This window comes from Leucoraja erinacea, chromosome 20 (genome assembly GCF_028641065.1).
Source record: "Leucoraja erinacea ecotype New England chromosome 20, Leri_hhj_1, whole genome shotgun sequence".
Taxonomy (NCBI): Eukaryota; Metazoa; Chordata; class Chondrichthyes; order Rajiformes; family Rajidae; genus Leucoraja; species Leucoraja erinaceus.
This window is the reverse complement of record NC_073396.1, coordinates 29,899,460-29,916,699: the sequence shown is the minus strand read 5'-3', so window position 1 is coordinate 29,916,699 and position 17,240 is coordinate 29,899,460. Positions and strand designations below refer to the sequence as shown.

General features: G+C 44.2%; 1 protein-coding gene across 2 annotated transcripts in view; it reads right to left on the bottom strand.

The window, feature by feature from the left end:
- Positions 1 to 17,240, bottom strand: part of ciita (class II, major histocompatibility complex, transactivator) — a 100,660-nt gene that overhangs the window by 42,748 nt on the left and 40,672 nt on the right. The gene's annotated exons all lie outside the window — the stretch shown is intronic.

The following is a 17,240-nucleotide window of genomic DNA, read 5'->3' as shown; positions in this document are numbered from 1 at the left end:
GCGATGAGCAGGAAGAATATTTGTCAAAAATTAGGTTTATGTAAATACTTGGATGCGATGCAAAGGAGCAAAAGTTTGTTGAAGTGAAACTGAAAGTATTCAGGCAAAACTTGCATGACGCCCAAAACAATCATCCAGGCGTCTTTTTCTGAATGATTAACAAAGAGATCTGCAAAATTAAAGCCATCAACACAATGCTGACAATACTGCTCAAAAGTGTTCTGGGCTTGTGCTTATTCTCATTTATGAAGCTCATTACGACTTTTTGATCGATTTAAATGAATTGTTTGAAAGATACAGCATGGAAACAGGCCCTTCGGCCCACCGAGTGCACACCGATTATCAATCACCCATTCACACCAGTTTGGTGTACATTCCACTTTATCCACTCATTACACACCAGGGGCAATCTACCTACAGATTAACCTACAGATCTACACTGTATGGAATTTTGCACATTCTCCCCGTGACCTGCGTGAGTTTTCTCCAGGCGTTCTGGTTTCCTCCCACACTTTAAACACGTACAGGTTTGTAGGTTAATTAGCTTTGGCTAAATTGTAAATTGGTTTAGCTGGAAACCGGAGCACCCGGCAGAAACCCACGTGGTCACAGGGAGAACGTTCAAATTCCATACAGACAGCACACGCGAGGTCAGAGTCAAAACCGTGTCTCTGGCACCGTGAGGCAGCAGGTCTACCAGCTGAGCTACTGTAACTCCAGTTGTGGGGTTTCCTCAGTGTCTGAGCCACAAGGTTGTAGACTGGAAATGATCAGAGGAAGTTTTATACCAAGGATATCGATAGAATGGCACATACAATTATTGTGTGTACTTCTGGTCATCTCTATATAGGAATGTTGTGGATGTTTTGGAGAATGTGGCAGGTTTTCCAGGGTGCTGCCTGGATTAGAGAATGGACAAACCTGGAGTGATTTCTTTGGAGCATCAGGGGCTGCAGGGAGGACCGACTGAAGTGTATAAAATTATGAGCGGCATAGACAGGGTAGACAGTCAGAATCTTTCTCCCAATATGGAAATGTCAAATAATCGAGGCAATAGCTTTGGGGTCAGAGGGGACAGTTATTTTTTTACATGCAGAATGATACGTACCTGGAAACCACTGCCAGGGGTGGTGGTGAAAGCAGAGTTGATAGTAACATAGAGGCTTTAAATATACACATGAATATTCAGAGAATGGGAGGATATTGGATCATGCAGGCAGAAGGAATTAGTTTTAGCATCATGTTCAACAGACATCAAGGACTGAAAAGTCCGTACGTGTGTAGGAAAGAACTGCAGATGCTGGTTTAAATCGAAGGTAGACACAAAATGCTGGAGTAATTACTGGAGCAAGTAAAAGGTCTGTACGTGTGCTGTACTGTTCTATGTTCTCTGTTCAATTTAATATTCTCCAGTGGAACACGTTAACAGCAATGTCACACTGCACTCTACAGTTCTTCAATCGACTTAAGGCCCCGTCCCACTTACGTGTCCTTCGCACGCAAATTACGCGACCTCGTCATCACGTTGAGGCGCACGGGCATCGTGTGGCAGCGCCGGGACGGTCCCACTGAGAAGCGCAGAGGGGTATGGAGTTGTGCGCGGTATTGCGCGGCGCTCCGGGATTTTGAACCGAATGAAATCTTTACGTGCCAACGGCCTGTCGAGTAACTGATGGCGAAAGTGGGACAGGCCCAAGACCCTGGCGCGACACAACGTCTCACCTCCAACAGCAGCAGAAGCGGGCAAACGATCGCCGAGCTCGCCCTGGGGCTCACGGCCGTTGCGGTCCGGATCCGCCCCCTCTTCTACTTCCCGAGCGGGGCCAAGAATATTGAAGATAGACACAAAATGCAGGGGTAACTCAGCAGGACCGGCAGCATCTCTGGAGAGAAGCAATGGGTGACTTTTGGGGTCAAGACCCTTCTTTCAGACTGAAGAAGGGTCTCGACCTGAAACATCACCCATTGCTTCTCTCCAGAGATGCTGTCGGTCCCGCTGAGTTACTCCTGCATTTTGTGTCCTTCTTCAAATGACACATGAAGATGCGCGCGCCCTTCGCGGGACCATCGTGCCTCAACGCGACCACAAGGTGGCGTAATTAGCATGCCAAGGACATGTAAGTGGGACAGTGGCTTAACTTCCATCTAGTAACTGCAGTTGGAGTTTCATCAGCTAATTGCCAGTTGCATGGAAAACATGGTCAAAAATGAACTCAACTTGCATTGTCCACCATCTGTACATGATAAACGCTGGAAGAGAACTGTACTGGTCATATGTATAATATGGCGTTGCATCTCAACCTGAATCAACAGTGATGCAATTATTTCAGAAAGGATTAAGGTGTCAAAATGTCACTTCATTGTAAAACAATTGGTCTCCTTGTTATCCTTAAGTGCTATTTATATAATGACTGGACCTTAAGCTATTGGTACTATCTTTATTACCATCTCCTCCATTCAATTGGCTTTTAGGAGGGTAATACTGTGCAAACAAGCCGAGTGATGTCTCCCTGAGTTCTTCACCTCAACAATACACTTAAGTAGCACCAGTCCAGGACAAATCAGACACAAATTTCAGCTTCCCTCTCACATTTCCAACTGATCGGTGACAGAGCCTAACTCGGTGAGATGCAAAAACAAATCTGGGTTTTGTATCCTTTGCCCGGGGAACGATGCAGAGGACATGGGTTGAAATTCAAAAATTTGAAATTACGAAATAGGGCATAAAATGCCAAAAATTCAGAAAATATGAAATAAGCTTCAAAAAAGATAGTACAATACTTTAAATATATATATTTTGCAGATTGACACAATTTTGCCTGCTTTATTGTGTGTATACAGTGGCGAAAATAACCATGGCCTCAATTAAATGGAGAGATTAATCCCAGTGATTAATCTCCACATGTGCGTTATATACAAATATTTCAATCATTCACTGGCTACAAAAGTTCATCGGCATTGCTAACATCAGTCAGCAATATTCATTTTGTCCCTTTAAGAACAAATGTGAGTATTGTGGAATATTTGTTTCATTAGATCTTTGATGCCTTCAGTGTCTTTGTTCCAGTTTTGAGTTACAGGCCTATTGAGAACTATAAGTAGGTGGTGACCAAAATTGAGTTCCATGTCCCCAAATGTTTGGGATGTGTGGTAATGACTCAGGTGTGGTGGAGCAGGATTACATTTCAAAATTGCAGATTACACAAAACTTAGTTTATGCTTGTAATTATACTGAAAAGGCAATTTATTAGGTCCAAGCCCATTTGTTCGAATCTTCCCTCCTTATTTCTGTGTACGCCTACGGTTTTTCATCTCTCATTCTTGCCCAGCAACCCGCCTCCCCCCCCCCCACTTTGATTCCTTTTGTCATCAATTCACATCAAGGGAAATTGACAGTAGACAATCAGCCAGTGTATCTTTATGATGTGGAAAACCCCAGAGCAACCAGAGGTAAACACTGTGTAAGTGAGAAAGTGTTAACCTCACACAACGTCATGAGTGCTTATTTGCCGTGTGTATCGCAACAAGAGCAATGAAATTCTTACTTGCTGCAGCTTTGCAGGGACATGAAACGTAGCAACACAACTAATGTTCCCTGGTTTGTTTTATCTGGGGGGTGGGGGAAGAGGTCGGGGGAAACTTTTTTTTCAACCTCGTACCTTGCCGGAGATGCGATTGTTTTCCGGGTCGTATGTCCGGTCTCTCTGTGGCCTAACATCGTGGAGCTGGAGGTCTTGCTCGGGACTGACTTTGAGCCCCACCGCGGTCTGTGGACTTTAACATCAAGGAGCTCGCAGTCTCGGGTTGAGACCGTCGGGAAGCTCCTAAAGCCGCACGACGTTCGACTAGCCCGGACCCAGGGTAGATTGCCCGGCGCGGGGGAGATGAGATTTCCCCCCTCCCCCTCCCCCCCCCCAATGCAGGAGCTTGATCGCCCCGACGAGGAGGCCCGCCTCCGGATACGGGAGTAAGATCGTCTCGTCAACGTAAGGTTAGAGGCCCCCCCCCGACCGCTGGAGGATAAAGAAGGGAGAGATTGAACTTTCTTTCGCCTTCCATCACAGTGAGGAATGCGGATGAGTCATTGTGGTGGATGTTCATGTTAAAATGTATTCTGTGTGTTCTGTTGCTTTTTATTAGTATGACTGTATGGAAATAAAATTCCTCGTAAGTTGCAAAACATACTTGGCTAATAAAATATGATTATGATTAAACATTCTGTAACTTTTCTATTAAACTAATAATTTGAGGTAAACCAGACTATGGGACAGGAAGCCAAGGTAACAGTGCAAATTCCATTGTGGTTCAGTGCTGAGGAAGGGTTGTTGTTTGGATCGTGCAGGTGGTTCAAGAGAGTGATGGTTGGTGGTGGAGGCTGTTCTGGAACCTGGAGTTAGCAGTTTTCAGAGGTACACAAAAATGCTGGAGAAACTCAGCGGGTGCAGCAGCATCTATGGAGCGAAGGAAATAAGCAAAGTTTCGGGCCGAAACCCTTCTTCAGACTCATAGTATAGTAGGTTGCCTCACTGAGAAAACAAGCAGCAAATGAAAGTGTGGTGCGCAAAGTTCCCTTACCACACTTACAGCAGGAACAATGAGCCACAAATATATATGTGCACAAACCTTTGAAAATGAAACCCAACATGCAAGTCCTAAAGCGGATTGTGTGACTTTAATCCTGCAACAGTTTAACAGTCTATGTTCTGAAAATCTTTAGTTAGATTTAACATAAACTTTCAAAAGGTCATGTTCGTAAAGAAAAGTAATTGGATTTAAAAAAAAAGTGGGGTGCAGATAAAAATGGACAGCTTTATCAAAGGCTCAGTGTTGGCATACAGATTCACCTGTGTTGCAAGGCTCATGATGGTGTAGGTAAAGATTTTAGTGTAGGCCAAACTAGTCCTAGCTGCAAATACTTTAACTACTTTTGTTAGTAATTTATTATACTAATTTGTAAATAATAGATAGATATGCCATTTATTATCACTATACATGTACAATGAGATTAAAAGCAGCTCGTACTCAGTGCATACATATAATTTAGTACAAAAAACAAGAAACAGAAAACAAAACAAAAGGGAGAGGGGGGGGGAGGGGATAGGTGCACAATTCTGCGGCGCTATATACATATCTATAAAGGCAAAATGGTGAAGGATGAATAGGTAGTATTCTTAGGCAGATGTTTAAAAATTATATTAAATATTAAAACCTTTTTTTTTTAATATTAAAAATTACAGTTACAATACACATTACAGTTCCAAATTTCAGTACATGGATAGAATAGATGGAAGTCCGGGTGTTGGGCTGTGAAGTCAGTGCATGTGTGAATTAAGAGTAGTTATGACTTTCGGAAAACAACTATTCCTGAGTCTATTTGTTCTAGACTTGATTCTTGAATCAATCACGAATCAAGAGAGTTTATTATCATGCGTCCCAGATAGGACAATGAAATTCTTGCTTCGCTTCAGCACAACAGAATATAGTAGGCATAAATACAGAACAGATCAGTGTGTCCATATACCATTGAATATATATATATATATATATATATATATATATACACACATAATTAAATATACAGATAATGTGCAATGGGCTATTAATATTCAGAGTTTTGTTTGAGTTGAGTTTAATAACCTGATGGTGGTGGGGAATAAGCTATTCCTGAACCTGGATGTTGCAGATTTCAGGCAATGTTGTTATAGGCTGTGGGCCGAGGAGCTTTATTCTGCAGTTTCGTGACCCAAGTCACCAAACTACATGAATTTTTCACATATTGTGTATATTTTTTTATATAAATCACCCCTGAAACTCGATATGAAGAAGACTTGCACATTTTTGATTAAATTGGGAAAAACCGAAAAATGTCGGGAATTTTTTTATTGTCGCCCCTTCAGTTTACGTTTAACATTGAGTTGTCTGCTTCCCGGGCCATATGTGTGCCCTTCCCTCCCCTCAGGCTAGCCGCCCATTGGCTGAGGGGGCTTTGTACTGTCTGTTTCGGAGCCAGTGCCAGTCACCGGAGACGTCAGGTTCTGTGGAACACCGGCCCCCAGGCCCACTGCAGCACGGAGATCCCAGAGTATTTAGCCAGCAGCAGAAAAGCCACGTTAAAATTCCTGAGGAAACACGCTGCGGTGGATTAAAGGGACCGAAGCTGATGGTGTCAAAGTGCATCTGGTGATGTGCTAGCGGATGAAGGGGCGCAGCTCGGGCTGTCGCCGGTAACCCCCTGTACAGGAGCTGAATTTGTGAAAATCTGGAGTTGTTTGGACTTTAATTAATTTAATTGCGGTACCTTTATAATGTCCATAAGGGGGGTGGCCATTAATTCGTCCTTATTCATTGCAAGCACAGATCCAGACTTACTCATTCATTCATAGCATGAAATTGAGCCCAAACGCTCCAACTCCAGAGGAATTAAACATGCGGTCATGAGGGGGCGCAGCTCTGCTGTGGGTAATAACTGCCACTTGTTGCCGTAGCGGCCCATCGGGGAGCGGATTCCTCTGGAGTTGGAGGGACAGGGAGACACAGCGGGACCTTTGGTAATGGTGGCGATCGATATCTCCGTTTTTCCAAAGTTATCGGGGTCTGAAAACAGTGCTACAGACGGCACTCCTACACCTCCCCCCCCCACTAAGATCATCGCCCGCAGAGAATGATCCCAGCCTAACCCTCCCGATTCTCTCCGAATCAAGAAAAAAACTACATTGAAGACTCAAACTCGCGATCGAGTAACTGCCGGGATCGAGGCGCAAACTCGCGACCTTGCGGATATGAGCCGAGCACTCTGCCACTCCGCCAGCGGTTAAAATCTACGCTAAAAACCTTCCATTCCGAAAGCCGAAAAATTCTGAATTACGAAAAGTGGCCGGTCCCAAGGCTTTCGGATAAAAGGTTGTGCACCGGTATATATATACACACATAATTAAATATACAGATAATGTGCAATGGCCTATTAATATTCAGAGTTTTGTTTGAGTTGAGTTTAATAACCTGATGGTGGTGGGGAATAAGCTATTCCTGAACCTGGATGTTGCAGATTTCAGGCAATGTTGTTATAGGCTGTGGGCCGAGGAGCTTTATTCTGCAGTTTCGTGACCCAAGTCACCAAACTACATTAATTTTTCACATATTGTGTATATTTTTTTATATAAATCACCCCTGAAACTCGATATGAAGAAGACTTGCACATTTTTATTAAATTAGAGAAAAACCGGAAAAATGTCGGGAATTTTTTAGTCCAATCAAAGCACATTTAACATTGAGTTGTCTGCCAGTTGGCCAATCACGCGCTTTGTTTCAGGCTAGCACACAAAATGGCTGAGGGGGCTTCACAGATGCCTGTTTTACTGGAGATTCCGATGTGTTGTTCTGTGGAATAAATGTCGTGGAAACTTGCAGCAGGTAATTGTATTTAGTGGGAAAAGCATTGAAAAGGCTGAAGAAAGTGCTGCGGTGGATTAAAGTGCAAGAAAGCCTTCAAAGTCCCTGCTGATGTGCTGGAACACAAAGAAGGCCCCCATGAATCAACTCTAACTGAAAGGTAAGACTAAAGTCTGAATTTATGAAAATCTATCTGTATGGACTTTAATTAATTTAATTGTACCCTTTATAATGTGAATAAATTCATTCATTCATTCCTTATTCATTCATTCACTCACTCACTTACTCATTCATTCATACATGAAATTGAGGGCCTAAACTATAACACAGTCAATTAAACATTGTCACTAATGCCAGCCTGTTGTAGAGTAATAAGTCTTTAACAAATAATCTCGGAGCTGCCTGCGAAAACTTACCGGGAAAAAGTGCTCCGATCGCGGGACCTAGGACTAACGTTAAATAGCGATCGATATTTACAATTTTTCCCCTTTATCGGGGTCTGGAGGCAGACAGTATACAGACCTGGGTTGACCGTGGGTCGTTTCCCCAAGTTTGGCGCCCCCCCCCGCCCCCTTTGGTGTGCAGACGACATCCTGGAAAATCCGCGGCTCGGCGTTTTTTTCGCGAATCGGAACTTATTAATTGAGACCGCGGCTTCACTTTACCGCGAGTACCTAGGCCCCGTGATCGGAGCACTTTTTCCCGGTAAGTTTTCGCAGGCAGCTCCGAGATTATTTGTTAAAGACTTATTACTCTACAACAGGCTGGCATTAGTGACAATGTTTAATTGACTGTTATAGTTTAGGCCCTCAATTTCATGTATGAATGAATGAGTAAGTGAGTGAGTGAATGAATGAATAAGGAATGAATTAATGAATTTATTCACATTATAAAGGGTGCAATTAAATTAATTAAAGTCCATACAGATAGATTTTCATAAATTCAGACTTTAGTCTTACCTTTCAGTTAGAGTTGATTCATGGGGGCCTTCTTTGTGTTCCAGCACATCAGCAGGGACTTTGAAGGCTTTCTTGCACTTTAATCCACTTCGCAGCACTTTCTTCAGCCTTTTTAATGCTTTTCCCACTAAATACAATTACCTGCTGCAAGTTTCCACGACATTTATTCCACAGAACAACAAATCGGAATCTCCAGTAAAAGGCACCTGTGAAGCCCCCTCAGCCATTTTGTGTGCTAGCCTGAAACAAAGCGCGTGATTGGCCAACTGGCAGACAACTCAATGTTAAATGTGCTTTCATTGGACTAAAAAATTCCCGACATTTTTCCGGATTTTCTCTAATTTAATAAAAAATGTGCAAGTCTTCTTCATATCGAGTTTCAGGGGTGATTTATATAAAAAAAATTTACACAATATGTAAAAATTTCATGTAGTTTGGTGACTTGGGTCACAAAATCCTATTTCTAGACACATTTTTGATGCTCGGCCACAGCCTATTAGTAGTAGTGTGGCATAAAAGCGTAGCTAGTGGAGATGCTGCCTCACAGCTGCAGTGATCCAGGTAAATGTTGACCTTCAGTTCTGTCTACGGAGTTTGCACATCCTGTGTGACCATGTGGCTTCCTCCAGATGTTCCCGTTCCCTCCCACATCCCAAAGATATTTAGTTGATTGGTTAAATGGCCACGATAAATTGTTCCTACCAAGTGAGTGGTAGAATTGGGAGGGAAGGGGATTGAATGTGGGGAGATAAATAGGATTAGTTTGGTTGGATACTTAATGGTCAGCATGGACTTGGGGGACTTTTTCTATGCAGTATCATCCAGTGGCTCTAATTTATGATACTATCAAGGATGAGATATATCCAAATGTAACACTGGAGCCTCGATCATGTAAGCACATTAAAAAAAAACTCTGGGGGAGAAGGTACAAATAATTGCTACCTGCAACCCATGTGTGGAGAGAGCAAAGGGAACGCCTCTGACAGAGTGAGGCAAGGGATGCTGTAGGGATAACTGTAGCGGTCATCCAATCATTAGTTAATGGATGCAGTTAGTGAGAGAGAGAAAAAAGGAACAAAGATACGATGACATGAGGTGGCAATAGAATGAGAACATAAAGAAAGGAACTTACAAATTGCCAAATGTATGGCCACAGGACATGTGCATTAGGCTAGATTGCACATTAGTTTCGTTTGGTTTAAAGATACAGCGCGGAAACAGGTCCCTTGGCCCACCGAGTCCACGCCGACCAGCAATCCCTGCACACTAGCACAATCCTCCACACTGTGGAGAATTTACAATTTTACCAAAGCCAATTAATCTACAAACCTGTACGTCATTGGGTACGTGAAGAAACGAGAGCACCTGGAGAAAACCTACGCAGCTTATGGGGAGAACGTACAGACTCCGTACAGACAGCACCCGTAGTCAGGATCGAACCCGGGTCTCTGGCGCTGTAAGGCAGCAAATCTACCGCTGTGCCACCGTGCCGTCCCACAGAAAACGAAAACTGAGGCCATGTCACACATATATCTTTCATAGTAGAAATGGAGTGTTCTGCTACACACAGTGTGAAACCAAGATATCTAAACTTGCAGAGTTCATTACTTTACAGTTTACACACATGACAACCTTTGTCACATCCCATTCGCTTCCCCCTCCAATCTGATCCTATAACTCCTCCCTCACCTTCAACAAGGGATCCCAGCAGCCCTTCCAGGTGAGACAGAGATTCATATGCACCTCCTCTAAACTCATCCACTACATTCAGTGCTCTCAAGACGAAGAGTAGGTGATTGTTTCGCCAAACACTTGAGCTCTGTCTGCCAAGGTCTGACATCGGTGGAGGGGAAGATGCTGGAGTCAATTATAAAAGATGAAATAGTTGCACATTTGGATAGCAGTAACAGGATCAGTCCGAGTCAGCATGGATTTACGAAGGGGAATCATGCTTGACTAATCTTCTGGAGTTTTTTGAGGGTGTAACTATCACAATGGACAAGGGAGAGACAGTGGATGTAGTGTACCTAGACTTTCAGAAAGCCTTTGATAAGGTTCCACATAGGAGATTAGTGGGCAAAATTAGAGCACATGGTGTTGGGGATAGGGTACTGACATGGATAGAAAATTGTTTGGCAGACAGGAAACAAAAAGTAGAGATTAACGGGTCCCTTTCAGAATGGCAGGCAGTGACTAGTGGGGTACCGCAAAGCTCGGTGCTGGGACCGCAGCTATTTACAATATACATCAATGATTTAGATGAAGGGATTAAAAGTAACATTAGCAAATTTGCTGATGACGAAAGCTGGGTGGCAGTGTGAAATGTGAAGAGGATGCTATGAGGATGCAGGGTGACTTGGAAGGGTTGGGTGAGTGGGCAAATGCATGGCAGATGCAGTTTAATGTGGATAAATGTGAGGTTATCCACTTTGGTGGCAAGAACAGGAGGCAGATTATTATCTAAATGGTGTCAAGTTAGGAAAAGGGGAAGTACAACGAGATCTGGGGGTCCTTGTTATCCTTCACTGAAAGTAAGCATGCAGGTACAGCAGGCAGTGAAGAAAGCTAATGGCATGTTGGCCTTCATAACAAGAACAGTTGAGTATAGGAGTAAAGAGGTTCTTCTGCAGTTGTACAGGGTCCTAGTGAGACCACACCTAGAGTATTGTGTGCAGTTTTGGTCTCCAGATTTGAGGAAGGGCATTCTTGCTATTGAGGGAGTGTAGCGTAGGTTTACGAGGTTGATTTCCGGGATGGTGGAACTGTCATATGTTGATAGAATGGAGCGGCTGGGCTTGTATACACTGGAATTTAGAAGGATGAGAGGCTATCTTATTGAAACATATAAGATTATTAAGGGATTGGACACGCTAGAGGATGTTGGGGAGTCCAGAACCAAGGACCACTGTTTAAGAATAAGGGGTAGGCCATTTAGTACGGAGATGAGGAAAAACCAGAGGGTTGTGAAAATGTGGAATTCTCTGCCACAGAAGGCAATGGAGGACTAATTCTCTGGATGCTTTCAAGAGAGAGTTAGATAGAGGTCTTAAAGATAGCGGGGTCAAGGGATATGGGGTGAAGGCAGGAACGTGGTACTGATTGCTGATGATCAGTCATGATCACATTGAATGGTGGTGCTGACTCGAAGGGCGAATGGCCTACTCCTGCACCTATTTTGTCTATTGTTTATTGTCTATTGTCTGCTGGATGTCCTGGTTGCTAACTATTTTAATTCCCCTTCCCATTCCCATACTGTGGCAGTGCCCCGGGATGGTTCAGGTCCTATCTGGCAGACACAACCATGCGTGTAAGCCTTGCTGGCTTTGAATCCTCCTCCGCTCCCTTGGCATATGGGGTTCCACAGGGCTCAATTTTAGGGCCCCTGCTCTTCTCTCTATACCTACTTCCTCTGGGCTCAATTTTAAGAAGGCATGGCATCTCCTTTCACTTTTACGCAGATGATAGCCAGTTATATATGCCACTCAGGAAGGAAGACGACTATTCTCTAAAATCACTTCTGTCTTGTCTTGAGGACATTAAGTCCTGGATGGCCTTAAACTTTCTGGGACTTAATGAAAAAAAGACAGAGGTGATTTTGTTTGGCACCAATGGCTGCCGTGAACCTCCCTTTGTTGACTTGGGTCCACTGGCATTGTCTGTAAAGTCAACAGTTTTAAACCTGGGTTTTAGGATGGACGGTGATTTTAAACTAGATAAACAAATAGGCGCGCGGTGGTTAAGTCCAGCTTCTTTCACCTAAGGAAGCTGGCAAAGGTGAAGCCCATTCTCGAGCGGCAGCATTTTGAAACAGTAATCCATGCCTTTATTTCATCTCGGCTGGATTACTGTAACGCACTCTACTCTGGAGTCTCACGAGCTTCATTGGCTCGTATCCAGCTGGTTCAAAATGCTGCCGCTCGCCTCTTAACCGGAACTCGAAAGAGGGAGCACATTACGCCAATTTTGGCCTCCCTTCACTGGCTCCCAGTGCACTTTCGAGTTCATTTTAAAATTATTTTATTTGTTTTTAAATCGTTTGAATGGGCTCGCCCCGCCTTACCTCTCTGAGCTGCTCCACCCATATACGCTCCTGCCCGGTGCCTCAGGTCAGCTGATCAGCTGCTCCTTGAGGTACCAAGGTCTAAGCGGAAGCTCAGAGGGGATAGAGCCTTCTCTGTTGCTGCTCCGGCATTCTGGAACACCTTGCCGTTGCACATCAGACAGGCCCCCTCACTGTCCATCTTCAAATCCACCCTAAAAACTCCTTTTTATACTCTGGCTTTCGACACTGGCTGAGACATTGCTCCTGTTTTTAGTGCTTTTAATGTCTTTTAATTTTTATTGTTTTATAGTCCTTTGTTTTACAGTTTTTAATGGTTTGTAATAACTTCTTGTCCATGAGTTCTCATGTACAGCACTTTGTGGCAACTGCAGTTGTTTAAAGTGCTTTATAAATAAAGTTATTATTATTATTATTATTACTGACCTTTCTGTCCTGGGCCTCCTCCATTGCCAGAGTGGGGCCTCATGCAATTTGGAGAACAGCACTACGTATTCCGCTTGGGTAGCTTGGAACCCATTGTATGAACATTGAAAACCCAATTTCAAGTAATTCCACCCCCGCCGCGCCACCCAGGCGCACTTAGAAACATAGAAAACATAGGTGCAGGAGTAGGCCATTTGGCCCTTGGAGCCTGCACCGCCATTCAATATGATCATGGCTGATCATCCAACTCAGTATCCTGTTCCTGCCTTCTCTCCATACCCCCTGATCCCCTTAGCCACAAGGGATCGTCCCCTAGCCAATGAATCAACTACCCTCTGTGGCTTCAGAGATTTCTGTGTGAAAAAAGTTCTGCTCATTTTGAAGGATTTTCCCCTTATCCTTAAGCTGTGACCCCTTGTCCTGGACTTCCCCAACATCGGGAGCAATCTTCCAGCATCTAGCCTGTCCAACCCCTTAAGAATTTTGTAAGTTTCTATAAGATCCCCTCTCAATCTCCTAAATTCTAGAGAGTATAAACCAAGTCATCCAGTCTTTCTTCATAAGACAGTCCTGACATCCTAGGAATCAGTCTGGTGAACCTTCTCTGCACTCCCTCTATGGCAATAATGTCCTTCCTCAGATTTGGAGACCAAAACTGTACGCAATACTCCAGGTGTGGTCTCACCAAGACCCTGTACAACTGCAGTAGAACCTCCCTGCTCCTATACTCAAATCCTTTTGCTATGAAACTCAAATCCTTTTGCTGAACCCCTTTTGCTTAAAGGCCGCCCTTCAAGAGCCATGATCATGACTGATCATTAGTACTTGTTCTGCTTTTTTCCCCATAGTTTAGTTTAGCCCTGAGACTCTCTCTTGAAAGCGCGGAAACAGGCAGAGAATTCAGATTCCACCGGGTGAAAATGTTTTTGCTGACCATCCTAAATCTACCCGCACTTAAACAGCCCATTCCTAGTTTAGAGGCGCGGAAACATTTTCAGCCACACGGGTCCGTGCTGACCAGCGCCACATTAACCTACTAGGGAAATTTTTACAATTACCAAGCCAATTAACCTACAAACTTGTACGTCTTTGGAGTGTGGGAGGAAACCGAAAATCTTGGAGAAAACCCACGCAGGTCACTGGGAGAACATACAAACTCCGGACAGACAGCACCCGTAGTCGCGATCGAACGGTCTCTGGCACTGCATTCACTGTAAGGCAGCAACTCTACCGCTACACCGCCGTTCTGGATTCCCCCAACATCGGGAACATTTTTCCTGCATCTAGCATGTCCAATCCTTTAAAAATGTTATATGTTTCTATAAGATCCCCTCTCATCCTAAATTCCAGTGAATACAAGCCCAGTCGACCCATTCTTTCATCATATGTCAGTCCCGCCATCCTGGGAATTAACTTGGTGAACCTATACTGCACTCCCTCAATAGCAAGAATGTCCTTCCTCAAATTAGGAGACCAAAATTGCACACAATACTCCAGGTCTAGTCTCACCAGGGCCCTGTACAACTGCAGTAGGACCTCCTTGCTCTTAAACTCAAATCCTCTCGCAATGAAGGCTAACATTCTATTAACTTTCTTCACTGCCTGCTGTACCTACATGCTTACTTTCAGTGACTGGTGTACAAAGACACCCACGTCCTGTTGTACTTTCCCCTTTCCTAATCTGACACCATTCAGATAATAATCTGCCTTCTTGTTCTTGCCACCAAAGTGGATAACCTCACATTTATCGCATTATACTGCATCTGCCATGCATCTGCCCACTCACCCAACCTATCCAAGTCACCCTGCAGCCTCATAGCATCCTCCTCACAGCTCACACTGCCACCCAGCTTTGTGTCATTGGCAAAGATGTCTCCTTCCCTTATCATCTATCATCCCTATTCCCATTTCCCTTTTATCCCTCCTCATTCCCTCACTCCCCCCTTCTACCTATATGTAGAGTTGTTACAAAACCTTCCATCGGCGGTGCAACAGATCTGCCACTGCATGTGCGTGCAATTCCGGAGGCTTTGGGGGGGGGGGGGGAATTAAAATGCTTGTTTGTATTGGTTGTAGGCCCCATACGAATTGGCCGTGTCTTGCCTGCCGATATGGGCTTAAAATTTATGTCAACGGCAACATTCCAATCGATCACATTACAGAAATATCCACTCTCAAAATAATCAAATTCATTATTTTTTTGCACAATCATGTCATAAGAACATCTAAATCATCTATATGTAGACAAAAATGCTGGAGAAACTCAGCGGATGAGGCAGCATCTATGGAGCGAAGGTAATAGGCAACGTTTCGGGCCGAAACCTTTCTTCAGACTGACGGGAAGAAGAAAGGGAGAGGAGGAGCAAGAGGGCTGAGGGAGAGCTGAGAAGAGGAGGAGACAGCAAGGGCTACCAAAAATTGTAGAAGTCAATTTTCAAGGTGAAGTCAATATGAGGTGCTGTTCCTACAATTTCCGGTAATGGAGGAGGCCCAGGACAGAAAGGTCAGATTCGGAATGGGAGGGGGAGTTGAAGTGCTGAGCCACAGGGAGATCAGGTTGGTTAATGCGGACCGAGCGGAGGTGTTTGGCGAAACGATCGCCAAACCTACGCTTGGTCTCACCGATGTAGATCAGCTGACATTTAGAGCAGTGGATGCAGTAGATGTGGTTGGAGGAAGTGCAGGTGAACCTCTGTCGCACCTGGAACGACTGCTTGGGTCCTTGAATGGAGTCGAGGGGGGAGGTAAAGCGACATGTGTAGCATCTCTTGCGTTGCAACGGAAAGTGCCTGGGGAGGGGGTGGTGCGGGTGGGAAGGGAAGAATTGACCAGGGAGTTACGGAGGGAGCAGTCTTTGCGGAAAGCAGACGGGGGATGGGGGGGGAGACGGGATGATGTGGCGAGTGGTGGGGTCACGTTGGAGGTGGCAAAAATGACGGAGGACAATTTGTTGTATGTGACGGCTAGTGGGATGTAAGGTGAGCGCTAGGGGGACTCTGCCCTTGTTCCGAGTGGGGGGGATGGGGAGAGAGCAGTGTTGCGTGGTATTGAAGAGACCCTGGTGGGAGCCTCATCTATGGTAGGGGAGGGGAACCCCCGTCCCCTAAAGAATTAGGACATTTCTTAAATCTATATTTTTGTTGTTATTGTCTATCCATGATCAATATTTTCATACTAAATAACCACAGTACAGTTTTAGTCAGATGCATTGTGCAAAAAATAATGACTGATTATCTTGAGAGTGGATGTTTCTGGATTAATTTATGGGAATTAAACATTAAATTCCTTCTATTTGACATATAAGTTCATGACAAAGTGAGATTTAAAAATCATGTTATATTGTGAATTCTTGTGTGAATGGGATCAGTTTGTTATTTGTAATTTGGATACTTAGGCTATTTAAAAATGTTCGCCTTTTTTAAAGAAATGGATAGATGTTTAAATCTAGTAATTGAATTTAGATGACTTGATGGATTGATTAGATGAATTGATTTGATGAAACTGATGAACACACATTTTTTATTGGGTATTTACTATTTGTTTTAGCGTTTAACTTCATAATTTCTACCTTTTTTTCTAAAACTGCAAATAATAACTTGTTTCTGTTAATGCTGTTCAGTGGGTTTTTTCTTTACATTTTAAACAGATGTCTCCGAAGAAGAAATGCAAAACTGTCAATCTAAATGCCCAGCAAAAGAGACTGATTTAGAGAGCATTCGCAGAGATTTCTTGAATATGGACTACTCCAAATGTGATGATCTACAGGGCATTCTTAATGGGAAAGTAGTGGGCAGAAAGGCATGTCATGCATGGTTTGAAAAGCAAAAACTTGTAGTTTACAATGCCAAAATTGAAAAGTTGAGGAAAAACAAGGTGTACAGAGTTGCTAGGCAAAAATGCTGGAGAAACTCAGCGGGTGCAGCAGCATCTATGAGCGAAGGAAATAGGTGACAAAACCCTTCTTCAGACTGATAGGGGGTGGCGGGGAGAAGGAAGGAAAAAAGGAGGAGGAGGAGCCCGAGGACTGGGGGATGGGAGGAGACAGCTCGAGGACTAAGGAAGGGGAGGAGACAGCAAGGGCTAACAAAATTGGGAGAATTTAATGTTCATGCCTGCCGGATGCAGGCTCCCCTATGAGGTGCTGTTCCTCCAATTTCCGGTGTTGCTCACTCTGGCAATGGAGGAGACCCAGTACAGAGAGGTCGGATTGGGAATGGGAGGGGGAGTTGAAGTGCTGAGCCACCGGGAGGTCAGGTAGGTTCTTGCGGACTGAGCGGAGATGTTCAGCGAAACTATCGCCCAACCTCTGCTTAGTCTCACCAATGTAGATCAGCTGACATCTAGAGCAGCGGATGCAGTAGATGATGTTGGAGGAGATACAGGTGAACCTCTGTCGCACCTGGAAC